The following is a 12,803-nucleotide window of genomic DNA, read 5'->3' on the forward strand; positions in this document are numbered from 1 at the left end:
GGTGAGGTAAACCCGAGAACTTCCTGGGGAGAGGGTGTACGGGGGATTTCCACAGTCTTCCCCGCGGCCCCCTCAGTGGGGCGCTGTTGGGAGTGCCCTGGGGTGTTCCGAGACCGCGGAGGGGGAGGGGAGGTGTTAGGGGACTCCTTTTCCTCCACTTCCCGCGACCCCCTTGCACGCCCCGAGGCGTCCCAGGTCCCTTGCTGGCCCCCCCACCGCCGCCGCCTCGGGTTTGAGGTGGGTGGGTGGCTTTGCGTGGGCCGAGGATTTCAGGGTTTGGGGGCTCCCCCATTCTAGGTCTCGCCTCCTGCCCTCTTCCTTGGCCTGCGTTGGCTGAGGTGTTCCCGTAGGGGGCGAAATCAGTACGTTGGCTAGTGGCCTTGGCCCTTAACCCTTTGGGTTTGTTTTAAGATTAATTAAAAGAAAAATGAACAGTAATCCTTGAAGATAACTGGGCAATTTTTCTTTAGGTTTCGTTTTTAATTGTACAAGTTCAAGTGGAGTCAGAAGCTCTTCTTACTGGTGTGAGGACTTATACAAGCCTTCATTTTGTCTACACAGACCAACAGATCATCATTTTTACAGAAGATACTTTTTCTCTCCTTTTTTGGTGTCCTTGGTACCAAATACTAAATTCGGGTGCATAATTCTGACACAAGTAATTGCATAAACTTTTCACATGTTGTGCTTAAAGCCAAACCAAACTGTTGTGTTGAACTTGGACATCTTGAGTTGAGAGAACTGGTAACTTTATTTTAATACATATATATGAAGAATTTAAGAAAATAAAGGCTTCCTCGGACGTGTGCCTCTTAAAATTATTTGCTTTGTTATTAGACAGAAAATAAGAAATTTTACAGCACTTGCAGTGAAAGTACACTAGAGTACAAGCAGAACCAAAACAAAGTTGCAAAATCTATTGACTAATTTAGGGAGATGTCTCTTTGGAAATTTAAATTTTCTGTGAGAGTAAGTTACCATAAGTATTGGTATACATTGCTTTTCTCTCCTCAAATAAGTAACTAACAACGCAAATCTCAGACTTATTTAACACAATAGTTTTTAGCAATGGAAAACCTACAGACAAATTTTTCCTTGGTTCAGGGCTCAAATAAAAAACTGAACAGGACGGAAGATGATGCCAGCCCTCCAGTGAAAAAAATGATGATAGACATTCACGCAAATGGAAAAATGATGATAAACAAGATGCCAACAGTAAAGAAGGAACACTTGGATGACTATGAAGCGCCAATGGAAACTGGTGAAGAGCATGTCAAGAGAACCTGTGCCTCTGTGCCTGAACCTTTACATTTAAATCCAGTTTGAAACACACTTTGGCACAATTCCATTTTAGTAGTCAGAGCTCTCTGGGTGGACCAGCAGCATTTTCCGCTCAGTATTCCCAAGAAAGCATGTCACCTACTGTATTTCTGCCTCTTCCATCTCCTCAGGTTCTTCCTGGTCCACTGCTCATCCGTTCTGATAGCTCCACAGAACTCACCCAGACTTTGTTGGAAGGGGAGTCTATTTCTTGTTTTCAGGTTGGAGAAGAAAAGAGACTGTTTGCCCCAAGCCCTAAACTCTGTTCTCCGAGAATTTTCACTCCAACAAATAAATACAGTATGTGATGAATTGTACATCTATTGTTCAAGGTGTACATCAGACCATCTTCATATCTTAAAGGTCCTGGGAATACTTCCACTTAATGCCCTATCCTGTGGGCTGATCACATTAACTGATGCACAAAGACTGTGTAATGCTTTATTGCGGCCACATACTTTTCCTCAAAATGGTAGTATACTTCCTGCTAAAAACTCATTGGCTCAGTTGAAGGTAACTGGCAGTGCCTTTGAAGTGGAACATGAATGCTTAGGCAAATGTCAGGATTTATTTGCACCCCAGTTTTATGTTCAGCCAGATGCTCCGTGTATTCAGCGTCTAGAGTGCTGTGGAATGCTTGCGCTCCAGACATTTGTGATGCATTCTCACAGATCACCGGACAAAAGGACTTGCCACTGGGGCTTTGAATCAGCCAGATGGCATTGCTATTTTCACGTGAACCAAAAATACTTAGGGACACCTGAAGAAAAGAAACTGGAGATAATTTTAGAAGAAATGAAGGAGAAATTCAGCATGAGAAATGGGAAGAGGACTCAATCCAAGATAGATACACCACCAGGAGTGGAATTATAGTCATGGTATCCAGTTATAAAGCAGGAAGGTGACCATGTTTCTCAGACACATTCATTTCTACACCCTAGCTACTACTTATACATGTGTGATAAAGTGGTTGCCCCAAATGTGTGGCTTACTTCGGCTGTATCCTAGCCTAAAGAGGTCACAAAGACAGAGGCAAGTAGATCTACACTAAGACATTCAGAGAAGCCTCACAGCAGTGGGAAACATCAAAAAACAGTGTCTTATCCAGATGTCTCACTAGAGGAACAGGAAAAAATGGATCTAAAAACAAGTAGAGAATTATATAGCCAGTTAGATCCATCAGTTTCAAATAATTCTACAAGCAAAAGGAAACCTGAGTCTACCACTTGCAACTTAGCCAGAGACACAAGTAAGGCGGGAATTGACTGTGATGCTGCAGCTTCATCTCCACTTCTTGCCAAAGATGTCATTTGTGAGGATGATAATGGAAAAATCATGGAAGAAGTAATGAGAACTTATGTAAAACAACAGGAAAAACTGAACTCAATTTTGCAGAAGAAGCAACAACTTCAGATGGAAGTTGAAATGTTGAGTAGCTCAAAAGCTGTGAAGGAACTCCCTGAAGAATAGCAGAATTTACAGAAAGAGCTTGAATCTTTGCAGAATGAACATGCTCAAAGAGTGGAAGAATTTTATGTTGAACAAATTTAGACATAAAATTAGAGCAGGCAATGAAACAAAAATGTACCTGTGACTCAAATTTAGAAAAAGATAAAGAAGCTGAATATGCAGCACAGCTGGCAGAACTGAGACAGAGATTGGACCATGCTGAGGCTGATAGGCAAGAACTCCAAGATGAACTCAGACAGGAACGGGAGGCAAGACAGAAGTTAGAGATGATGATAAAAGAGCTAAAGCTGCAAATTTTGAAATCATCAAAAACTGCTAAAGAATAGAAACCTTTAAAGAGATTCATCTGTGTGTTCCCAACAGGGTCTATTTTTGTTTGTTTGCTTTGGTAATTGAATTCTGAACAATTTATCTGCATGAAAATAACTAGACATTGTATCCATTTGTAGATCAGAGAAAGTGAAGAGATTATATATTAGTATATAAATTTTTACATTTTCCAAATGAATGAAAATGTATGTTTCTTTGTACTTTTTTTTCAACCAGCTCAGTAACAGTACTTTATCGTTTCAACTATTAGATAATCTGCCTATATTTCCAATGCAATTTAGCAGTTGCATACTTTTTAAAAGCTGCATTGTGTTATGGAAAATAGTTTTGATCAATTTTGTTATCCATATTTCAGATTCAATTTTAGATACAATGGTGGCTTCATAGTTCATATATAGAGCTACTCAAGGAGTTGAATCTCCATTTTTTTTCATGAACACAATCTCATTTCTAAGTTAATATAGTACACTCATTATTATAATCAAAATTTGCTTTAATTTTGTTCATATTGTGGAATGAATTTCCACCAGTTCTCTTCTATTTAATGTCTCCTAAGAGACATTTTGTCAGTAGAGGAATTTCATTGATTAGGTTATAGCACACCCCATGGGGAAGGATAACATGCTTTCTTATACACTGCTGCTAAACACAAGAAGCAGTTATAATTAGATTTTCTGTTTAAATGTGGTTATATTCAGAAAAAAATTTTTATGTAGCAACTTTAGAAGAGGGAATAAAATGTAATAATTTTTGAACTTTTATGTTGTTAATAGTGGTGTGAAAATATTAATGTACTTGAGAAAAACTGATACCATTGATGTATATCAGTTTCTATACAATCCATAATCCTCCTGTACAGTTTCTCTATGTAGTTGTGGGTCTTACTGATATTTATATAATGGATTTGTTTTCCTTAGTGGATTTTTCCTTTAAATTGTAAAACATTAAACACTTTGAAGGCTAAAAAAAAGAAAAATATATGGGAAATAGCAACTATAAGGATTGTGGAAGTGGGTGACTGATGCTGAGTCTGATGAAAGACTGATAAAAGAAAATGACCTAAGATCTATTAATCAACAATTTAAAACAAAGGACCTCACTGTTAGTATTTAAAGAGACCCTCATCTCTTGCAGCCAGTATTCAGAGATAATTATCAAGCAGAAATTTAAGAAAGGGAGAATTTTAGAAAAGGCTGAATTCTCAGTGTAGGAAAGTTTCCTCATAAGAGTTGGGTCCTGATGGGGAAGAAGTAGGACCTTGAGATTTGGGGTGAAGATATCTAGGTAGATTCATTTGAAACGCTTGAATCCCAAGACTCCTCTGAATCCTCTGAGCCTATAGAAGTGCCCCTCTGGCCTAGGTGGGAAGATAAAGGCCCATACCTCCCCATTTTGTACGTACCTTATAAGACAATGTAAGTCCTCCTCAGGATCTGCTCTGATTTCTCCTCGTGGCCACCAGACTCATAACTAGGATCAAATGGCCCATCAGGCAATATTATATCCCCAAATAGCTATAGCACCTGACTTACACGTAATGGCAAGTACCAGGAAAGGATGGCTGAGGGCTGGATAAATGGAGGTGGGAATTTAAAGCTGGATAAGGGAGAGTTCATCAATATCAGGGCTCTCTGTTGTGACACAGGATTTAACACTCAGCAAGGACCCCTAAGAGATGGTTCTATACACTGCTGGAATGGCTCTTTAAAACTTGAAAAAAGTGATAGCCACACATTAAATAAATAGAGATGCCAGAACTGCCATGGTAAAAGGAATCAAAAGGCTCAATGAAGTGGGCCTGCAATAATGGGTTTATTATCTAAGACTGAAAAATCCACCAGTCAATCATGCTTTTTGGAAAGCTTGGAGGACACTCCATTTACCAAGACAACAAAGAATGCACTAGGTAGGGAAATTACCGGCATCATTGAGAATCTTGCAGCAGCTGTGGTCTCTAAGTCAGGACTGATGGTAGGAGATGGGCTCCCTAGTAGCAATGAGGATAAGAACTCAGATTAGCAGAGACCAGGTGGCTGTACTTCACCATCAGAAGAACGGTGGGGCTTAATGTTAGAATAGTAGCCAGGAGGGTCTGGCCAGCAGGGATTTTGGCGATGGCTCAGAGAACATGGTGTTCCGGGAATTCCATGGTGATCCAGTGGTTAGGACTCCACACTTCCCGGAGTGCAATCCCTGGGCAGGGAACTAAGAACCTGAAAGCTGGGTGGCACAAGAAAAAAAAAAAAAAAGAACATGGTGTTCTTAGGGCCAAGATAGATGGACGGCCATTGTATATAACGAAAAGGGAGGGGGAAATGAGTTGTTTAATGGACATAGTTTCAGTTTTGCAAGATGTAAAAGTTCTGGAGATCTGTTGCACAACAATGTGAATACACTGAACACTACTGAACGGTACCCTTAAAAATGGTTAAGATGGTATATTTTATGTTGTGTGCTTTTAACTACAATTTAAAAATTTTTAAATTATTTACCAAAAAAATGGATGAGAAGGCTGAGATCAGCTGCTCTACTGGAAAGTCACAAATCTTTGCCTGTTGTCAGACCCAGAAGCTATCAATTATAGGAGACCAGTTTCCCATGAGGAAGCCCCCTATAAAATCACAGCAAGTATACATAGTAGTGATTCCTGCAGTCCTTCCCCAATCTATGGCCACTTACTCAGATAACTCTACAATGGAGTAAGAAAAATACCCAGATCTTTCTAAGGTTGTTGGAGACAGGGTCCAAGTTAACACTGGTACCTGGGGACCTAAAGCATTAGCATGGTCTCCTCACTGGAATAGGAGCATATATGAGTTAGATAAAATGAAGGCTTGGGCAAGGTTTGTACCACAGTTGTTCCACTAGGTGTATGGTCCTACCCAGTTATTTCCCATTCATGACAGTATAATTGGAATGGGCGTACATCGAAACAACAGAACTCTCACATTAGTTCCTTAACCTGTAGAATAAGAGCTACTAAGTAGTAATAAGAAAGGCCAAGGGGAAGCCCCTGAAACTGTTCCTGGACAATGGTCAAAACAATAAATTAAAAACCTGTCACATTTTAGGGGAATGGCAGAGTTTAGTACCTCCCTCAAAACTTTAAAGAATGAAATAATGTTGGTTCCTGTCCTATTCCTATTTAATTCACCAGTCTGGCCTCTGCAAAAACTGATGGATCATTGCAGATGACAAACTTAATGCAAACTTAATGAAGCAGTGGCTCCAACTACACCTGCTACGCCAGATGTGAATCTTTCTAGAGGAGATTAACAGAGCCTCCGGTACATGGTGTACAGCCATCGATCTAGAAAATGTGTTCTTTTCCACACCCATCTGGAAAGAGGATCACACAGGATGGGCAACTATACATTCATGGTCTTGCCCCAGTGTCATATTCTCTGTCTTATTATAGTCCAAAGGTATCTGAACCGTTTGAAAATTCTAACAATGATATTAGTCCAGTATATCAATACCATCAGATGTGATAGGAAGTAAGTGGCAAGTATTCTGGATACCTTAGCAAGGCATATATACTCCAGAACGTGGGGGAGAAACTATACAAATATTTAGAGGCCTACCACATCAGTGAAGTTTTTACAGGTTGAATGATCTGGAGCATTCCAGTACCTTGCTTCCAACATTAAAAAAAAGAAACAAAAAAACCATTGCACAATGCACCTCTTAGCACCAAGAAACACATATGGTAGGTCTCTTTGGGTTTTGGAGGCAGCATATTCTACACTTGGAACTACTGCTAAGACCCATTTATCAGCAGATACAGGTTTGTTGGTTTGCACCCCACAGGCCTACAAGCCCTGTACTTGCCCAGCTTCAAGACCAAAGAGCCCAGAGTCAGCAACAGAGACATCAATGATTTAATGGATAGGGGGACCTCATATGTCTGAAGCAAGGTACTGGAGCAACACCCCACCATGTGTGGCAGGTGGGAGGCAGGACATGGCGGCAGTCTTTGTTCCCAGGGGGAGGGGGAGGTTACCAGTTATAGGGCGAATTGATGTCAGGTTGGCTCTTCAGTTACCAGGGAAAGCAGCAGAGGGGCACACCACCACCTTTTACTACCCCTTTGATAAGCTATCATAGTGGAGATGTTCTGATCTAAAGCAAGAACAATCCTTAGCTGGGGCCTGGGGCAAGTAGGTAGGAAGGTCAGTCATGTGAATAGGGTATTGGTGAAGCAGGCACTGGTTGAGCAGGGCATTACAGAGAACAAGAGTACAGCCGTCTTGAGTGGCCTGACCATACAGGTTGGAACCTTTGATTGGGGCCCAGAGGAAGAAAGGACTGAAAGATTAAAACTGAGATATGATCAACACTGCTGCTTGGGCTCTATGACTCGACAGATCCCATGATACTTGAGCTATCTGGGAACAGAGAATGACACTGTATGAAATCTCTGGCCACCACTTGGCTCAAATATTTGGACATTCATGCATTTCTAAATTTAGTTGATTCATGTTTACTTAATATGTGCTTCCCATATGCCAGGTCCTGTCCTGGACACTGAAAACACAAAGATGTAATAAAACCTATTCTCTGTTCCCAAGTAGCTCAGTCTAATTTTACTCTTATTATTTGCCTGCCATTTGACTCATCTATTTCCTACACCCTGGCATTTGCTAGGATTCAGGTAGTAACAAAGTGGGGCCAAATGGGGAAAAACTTGAGAACAATTCTATTAACTAAAAATCGACCACAAATCAGGCCAAGGCCATCATGATTTGATTTGAACAAGCCACATCAGTCATGCTTTAACAATAAAAACTCAATTACTGAGACCTACTGTGTATATGCCACACACTTCATATACATTTATCTTCCCCCCAAATTCTGCAAGGTGTTCTCTCTCTCCACATGAGAAAATTGAGGTTTAGGAAGTTAAGGCATCTAAGACACATATGAAGTGTTAGAGCTAAGATTTGAATGTAGGGCTACTTCTGGCACCTCAAATCCTCTTTTACCACTATATCATACTACCTTCATGCTACTTCCAGTGATCCGTAATAGTCTGAAAATACCTTGATGTATTCCAATTCCTTCATTAAACATTAAATTCCTATTTGAAGCCCACCAGTGACAACAAGCTCTTCAAAGTGGTCCTTTTCATCTATGATCAGGAGATTCTTCCAGAGGAAATTCAAATGTCCTCTCTTTAGGATCATTTAGTTGCAAAGAACACTCAAGCTAGGCAGAGGGAGGTGTTTTGTTTTGTTATTTTGGCTGCATTGGGTCTTCGTTGCTGTGTGCGGGCTTTTCTCTAGGTGCTGCGAGCGGGGGCTACTCTTTGTTGTGGTGCGCAGCCTTCTCATTGTGGTGGCTTCTCTTTGTTGTGGTGCGCAGCCTTCTCATTGTGGTGGCTTCTCTTGTTGTGGAGCACGGGCTCTAGGCACGCGGGCTTAGTTGCTCTGCAGCATGTGGGATCTTCCTGGACCAGGGATTGAACCCATGTCCCCTGCATTGGCAGGTGGATTCTTAACCACTGCGCCACCAAGGAAGTCCCGAGGGAGGTGTTTTAAGAACACAAAAATCTCACTGGAAAGTTAGCAACCCAGGGACACAAAAAGGACAGCCAGGCATCACGGGGACAGGAATTTTGAAGCCATTTTCTGAAGCTGTCATTTCTGCTTCATTCATTTTTCATTCCATATCATTCTTACCAGCTTCCATTGCTTGCTCACGGCCTGGCATTAGTGCTCTAGCCCCATCCTACTTGACCTTTCAGTCCAAGATTCCATTATCATCTGACTCGGTCTTTTCTTTTAGTACAAAATCCTTAGAAATAAATAGATTGACCCAGTTTAACCTATGGATTGGATCTTGGATCACGTTCTAACCTTGATCTGACCACCTATGACTACGGTGGAGTCACCCCGAAAACATGGCTGTCTGAGTTTAAGTAGGATCTGTGGATGTAAAACAACTTCAGAAGGGGTGTGAACTGGGCTTGATACACTGTGTTAACAACCTTGTTCAGAAAAACACAAAGATGAGATGAATATCCTCTTTTTCTGTGACACTTAAACAGAGTCTGTAGCAACCTGGTATGATCTTTTATATTTTGTTTGCTATTTTCTAACTTAACTAAGTACCAAGGAGGCAGGGATTGGCTCCTATCCATCTCTGACCCCTCAAAGCACATATCCTAGGGCTCTCAACACTGTGCCCTGGAACAACTTGATGCTGAGGTAAACAGTATTTGTGATGGGGTACACTTACCTACTGTTGGCTGACCTCTTAAACATAGGGTACCAAGAGGCATACTGACAGTTTGATTTTGTGTGTGTGTGTGTGGTAAAATATACACAACATAAAATTTACCATTTTAGCCACTTTTCAGTGTACCTTTTCAGTGGCATTAAGTACATTCATGTTGTGCAACCACTATCCATCTCCAGAACTTTTTCACCATCTTGAACTGAAACTGTGTACTCACTAAACAGTAACTCCCTATTTTCCCCTCCTTCCTGCGCTTAGTAACCACTGCTCTGTCTCTATGAATTTGACTATTCCAAGATACCTCACGTAAATGGAATCATACAATATTTGTATTTTTGTGTCTGGTTTATTTCATTAAGCATGTTTTCCAGGTTCACCTTTGTTTTAACACATATCAGAATTTCATTCCCTTTTAAGGCTGAATAATATTCTATTTTATATATACTAGGTCCCCTACATATGAACAAGTTCTATTCCAAGAGCTTGTCTGTAAGTCCAATTTCTTTGTAAGTCCAACAAAGTTAGCCTAGGTACCCAACTAACACAATTGGCTACATAGTACTGTATTGTAATGGGTTTATAATACTTTTCACACAAATAATACATAAAAAACACAAAAAATGAAGAAAACATTTTTAATCTTACAGTACAGTACCTTGAAAAGTACAGTACAACAGCTGGCATACAGGGACTGGCACTGAGTGAACAGGCAAGAAGAGTTACTGACTGGAGGAGGGAGAGGAGCTGGGAGATGGTAGAGCTGAAGGATCGTCAGCAACAGGACACGGAGGGCAAGCTGCAATTTCACTCACGCCTGACGCTGATGGCACAGGTTCTGGTTCCTTGCTGGATTCAATTCTATCTACCCTCTTGAAAAAATGATCCAGTGATGTCTGGGTAGTAGCTCTTTTTTTCTTGTCATAGATGACACGGTAGCACTGGATTGCATTCCGAACAGCTGCTGCAACCTTCGTGCACTGTTCTTCATTTAGTCCTATGCCTCAAAAACTAACAGTGCCTCCTCAAATAAAGAAAATCCCCTTGCCATTTCCTGCATCATGACTCTCTTTGGTTCTTCAGTTACTTCTTCTTCCTCTTGTCTCTCTTCATCCTTTCTGTGGGCCTCCAATTCCATCAGGTCTTCATTAGTAAGCTCCTTGTGTTGCACAGCAAGGAGTTCAGTGAAGTAGTCTTCTTGCAGATCTAGCTCCAGTTTTTCACTGAGGGTCACTAAGTTGCTGAAGACCTCTTTGGACTCCTCATCCACCTTCCAAATCCATGAAAATGGTGAACAAACTGCAGGCAAATGTTCTTCCAAACCCCATTCACGGTGACAGCCGTAACCTCACACCAAGCAAAGTCAATGTTTTTTAAGGCCTTGTAGATGGTAGTCCTTCCAAAATTGTTGCAAGGTTGTTTCTGATTTGTCACTCGTCTTTACTGCCTGATGAAAAGTGTGATGTAAATATTTCTTGAAAGTCGCTGTAACTCCCTGGTCCATGGGTTGGATGAGCAACATAATATTCGGTGGCAGATGCACTGCTTTGATGCTGGGATGAAAGTCGTCCATGAACGGGGGGTGGCCCGGAGCATTGTTGAGCAGCAAAACAATGTTGAATGGGACATCCTTCTCCAAGCAGTATTTCTCTACCTCAGGGATAAAGTGGTGGAAAAACCAGTCCTGGAAAATGGCCTGTGTAACACAGGCTTTGGGGTTACTCTTCTACACAACAGGATGAGAGCCCTTGGCTATGTTTTTAAGGGCTCTTGGGTTCTCTGAATGATAAACTAAGAGAGGCTTCAGCTTCATATTGCCGGAAGCATTGTCACCAAACAACAGTGTTAGCCTATCCTTCGCTGCTTTATAGCCTGGCATCAACTTTTCCTCCTTACTGATGTAACTTCGGTCTGGCATCCTCTTCCAGTACAGCCCTGTTTCATCCACATTAAAAACCTGCTTGAGTCCACCTGCTGATGCAGGGGACACGCATTCGTGCCCCGGTCCAGGAAGATCCCACATGCCACGGAGCAGCTGGGCCTGTGAGCCATGGCCACTGAGCCTGCGCGTCCGGGAAAAAAAAAAAAAAAAACCTGCTCGAGTCAACATGTGCCTGCATAAATAATTTCTCAAAGTGTTTCATGAAACTCTCGGGCAGCTACCATATCTGCACTCGCTGTCTCACTGCTTACTTTTGCATTGCAAAGGTTGGCTCTAGCCTTGAACCCTTGAAACCAGCCATGGCTGGCATTAAAAGATGCGCCCTCTGATTCTTCACTGTGTTTCAAGTCTTCATAAAGGTTTTTGGCTTTCTCTTGAATTAGCATTAAGCTTAGTGGGACTCAGTGCTGAAGCTGATTCTGAATCCACATACTGAGAAGTTTCTCCATCTCCTCCACCACTTTTACACGCTTCTTCGATATTGTTGTCGACATCATCGGCACAGCCAACTTCACATGTTCCATGATCTTGTCCTTGTTCTTTAGAATCGTGCCAATGGCTGAACAATTCACGTTTTAAGAATGAGCAACATCTACCATATTTTCGCCTTGCTCCACTCAATTATTTTCACTTTTTGTTTCCATTGTTATTGCTTGGCGTTTCTTAGCAGTACTGGCTACATCACCGCTGCTTTTACGCTTGCTTCCAGACATCCTGGGCTTGAAATAAAGATGCTGTACTACTGTACTCTATGAAGTACACAAAAGCACAACCACTTGTGGAGGATGCACGCACATGACAATGTTTGCCAGACATGTGAACTAACTTATGTGACTGGTCATGCGAATGCATCTTTGAAAGTTCACCACTTGAAGGTTCATAAGTAGGGGACTTACTGTATAGACATTCTGTTGATTCCTTCATCTGTTGGTAGACATTTGGGGTGTTTCTACTTTTTGGTTATAGTAAATAATGCTGCTATGGGGACTTCCCTGGTGGTTCAGTGGTTAGGACTCTGCACTTCCACTGCAGGGTGCACGGGTTTGATCCCTGGTGGGGGAACTAAGATCCTGCATGCTGCACAGAGCAGCCACAAAAAAAAAAAAAAAAAAAAAATTGCTGCTGTGAACATGGGTGTACAAATATCTGTTTGAGTCTCTGTTTTCAGTATCTCTCTGCTTTGGGGTATATATCTAGAAGTGGAATTGCTGGACAATCTGTGTTTAATGTTTTGAGGAGCCACTATATTGTCTTCCTCAGTGGCCACACCATTTTACATTCTCACTAACAATGCATAAGGGTTCCAATTTCTCCACATCCTTGCCAACATTTGTTTTGTTTTTAATAGCAATTCTAATAGGTGTGGAGTGGTAGCTTATTGTGGTTTTGATTTGCATTTTCCTAATGATTAGTGATGTTGAACATCTTTTCATAGGCTTATTGTATATCTTCTTTGGAGAAATATCTATTCAAGTCTTTTGCTCATTTTTCAATTAGGCTGTTT

At 41.4% G+C, this 12,803-nt stretch overlaps 1 protein-coding gene and 1 pseudogene across 1 annotated transcript in view; one reads left to right on the forward strand and one right to left on the reverse strand.

Annotated features, from left to right (window-relative positions):
• The first annotated feature begins 1,068 nt into the window (after positions 1–1,068).
• On the forward strand, positions 1,069–3,116 carry LOC132516188 (ski-like protein; annotated as a pseudogene).
• A 6,865-nt stretch (positions 3,117–9,981) lies between these two features.
• The window catches only part of BTF3L4 (basic transcription factor 3 like 4), a 36,630-nt gene continuing 33,808 nt past the window's right edge, over positions 9,982–12,803 (reverse strand). The window contains exon 7 of the mRNA XM_060140079.1: positions 9,982–11,007. The gene's annotated coding sequence lies outside the window, so the exon portion shown is untranslated. The remainder of the gene's footprint in view (positions 11,008–12,803) is intronic.

Source organism: Lagenorhynchus albirostris, chromosome 2 (genome assembly GCF_949774975.1).
Source record: "Lagenorhynchus albirostris chromosome 2, mLagAlb1.1, whole genome shotgun sequence".
Classification (NCBI taxonomy): Eukaryota; Metazoa; Chordata; class Mammalia; order Artiodactyla; family Delphinidae; genus Lagenorhynchus; species Lagenorhynchus albirostris.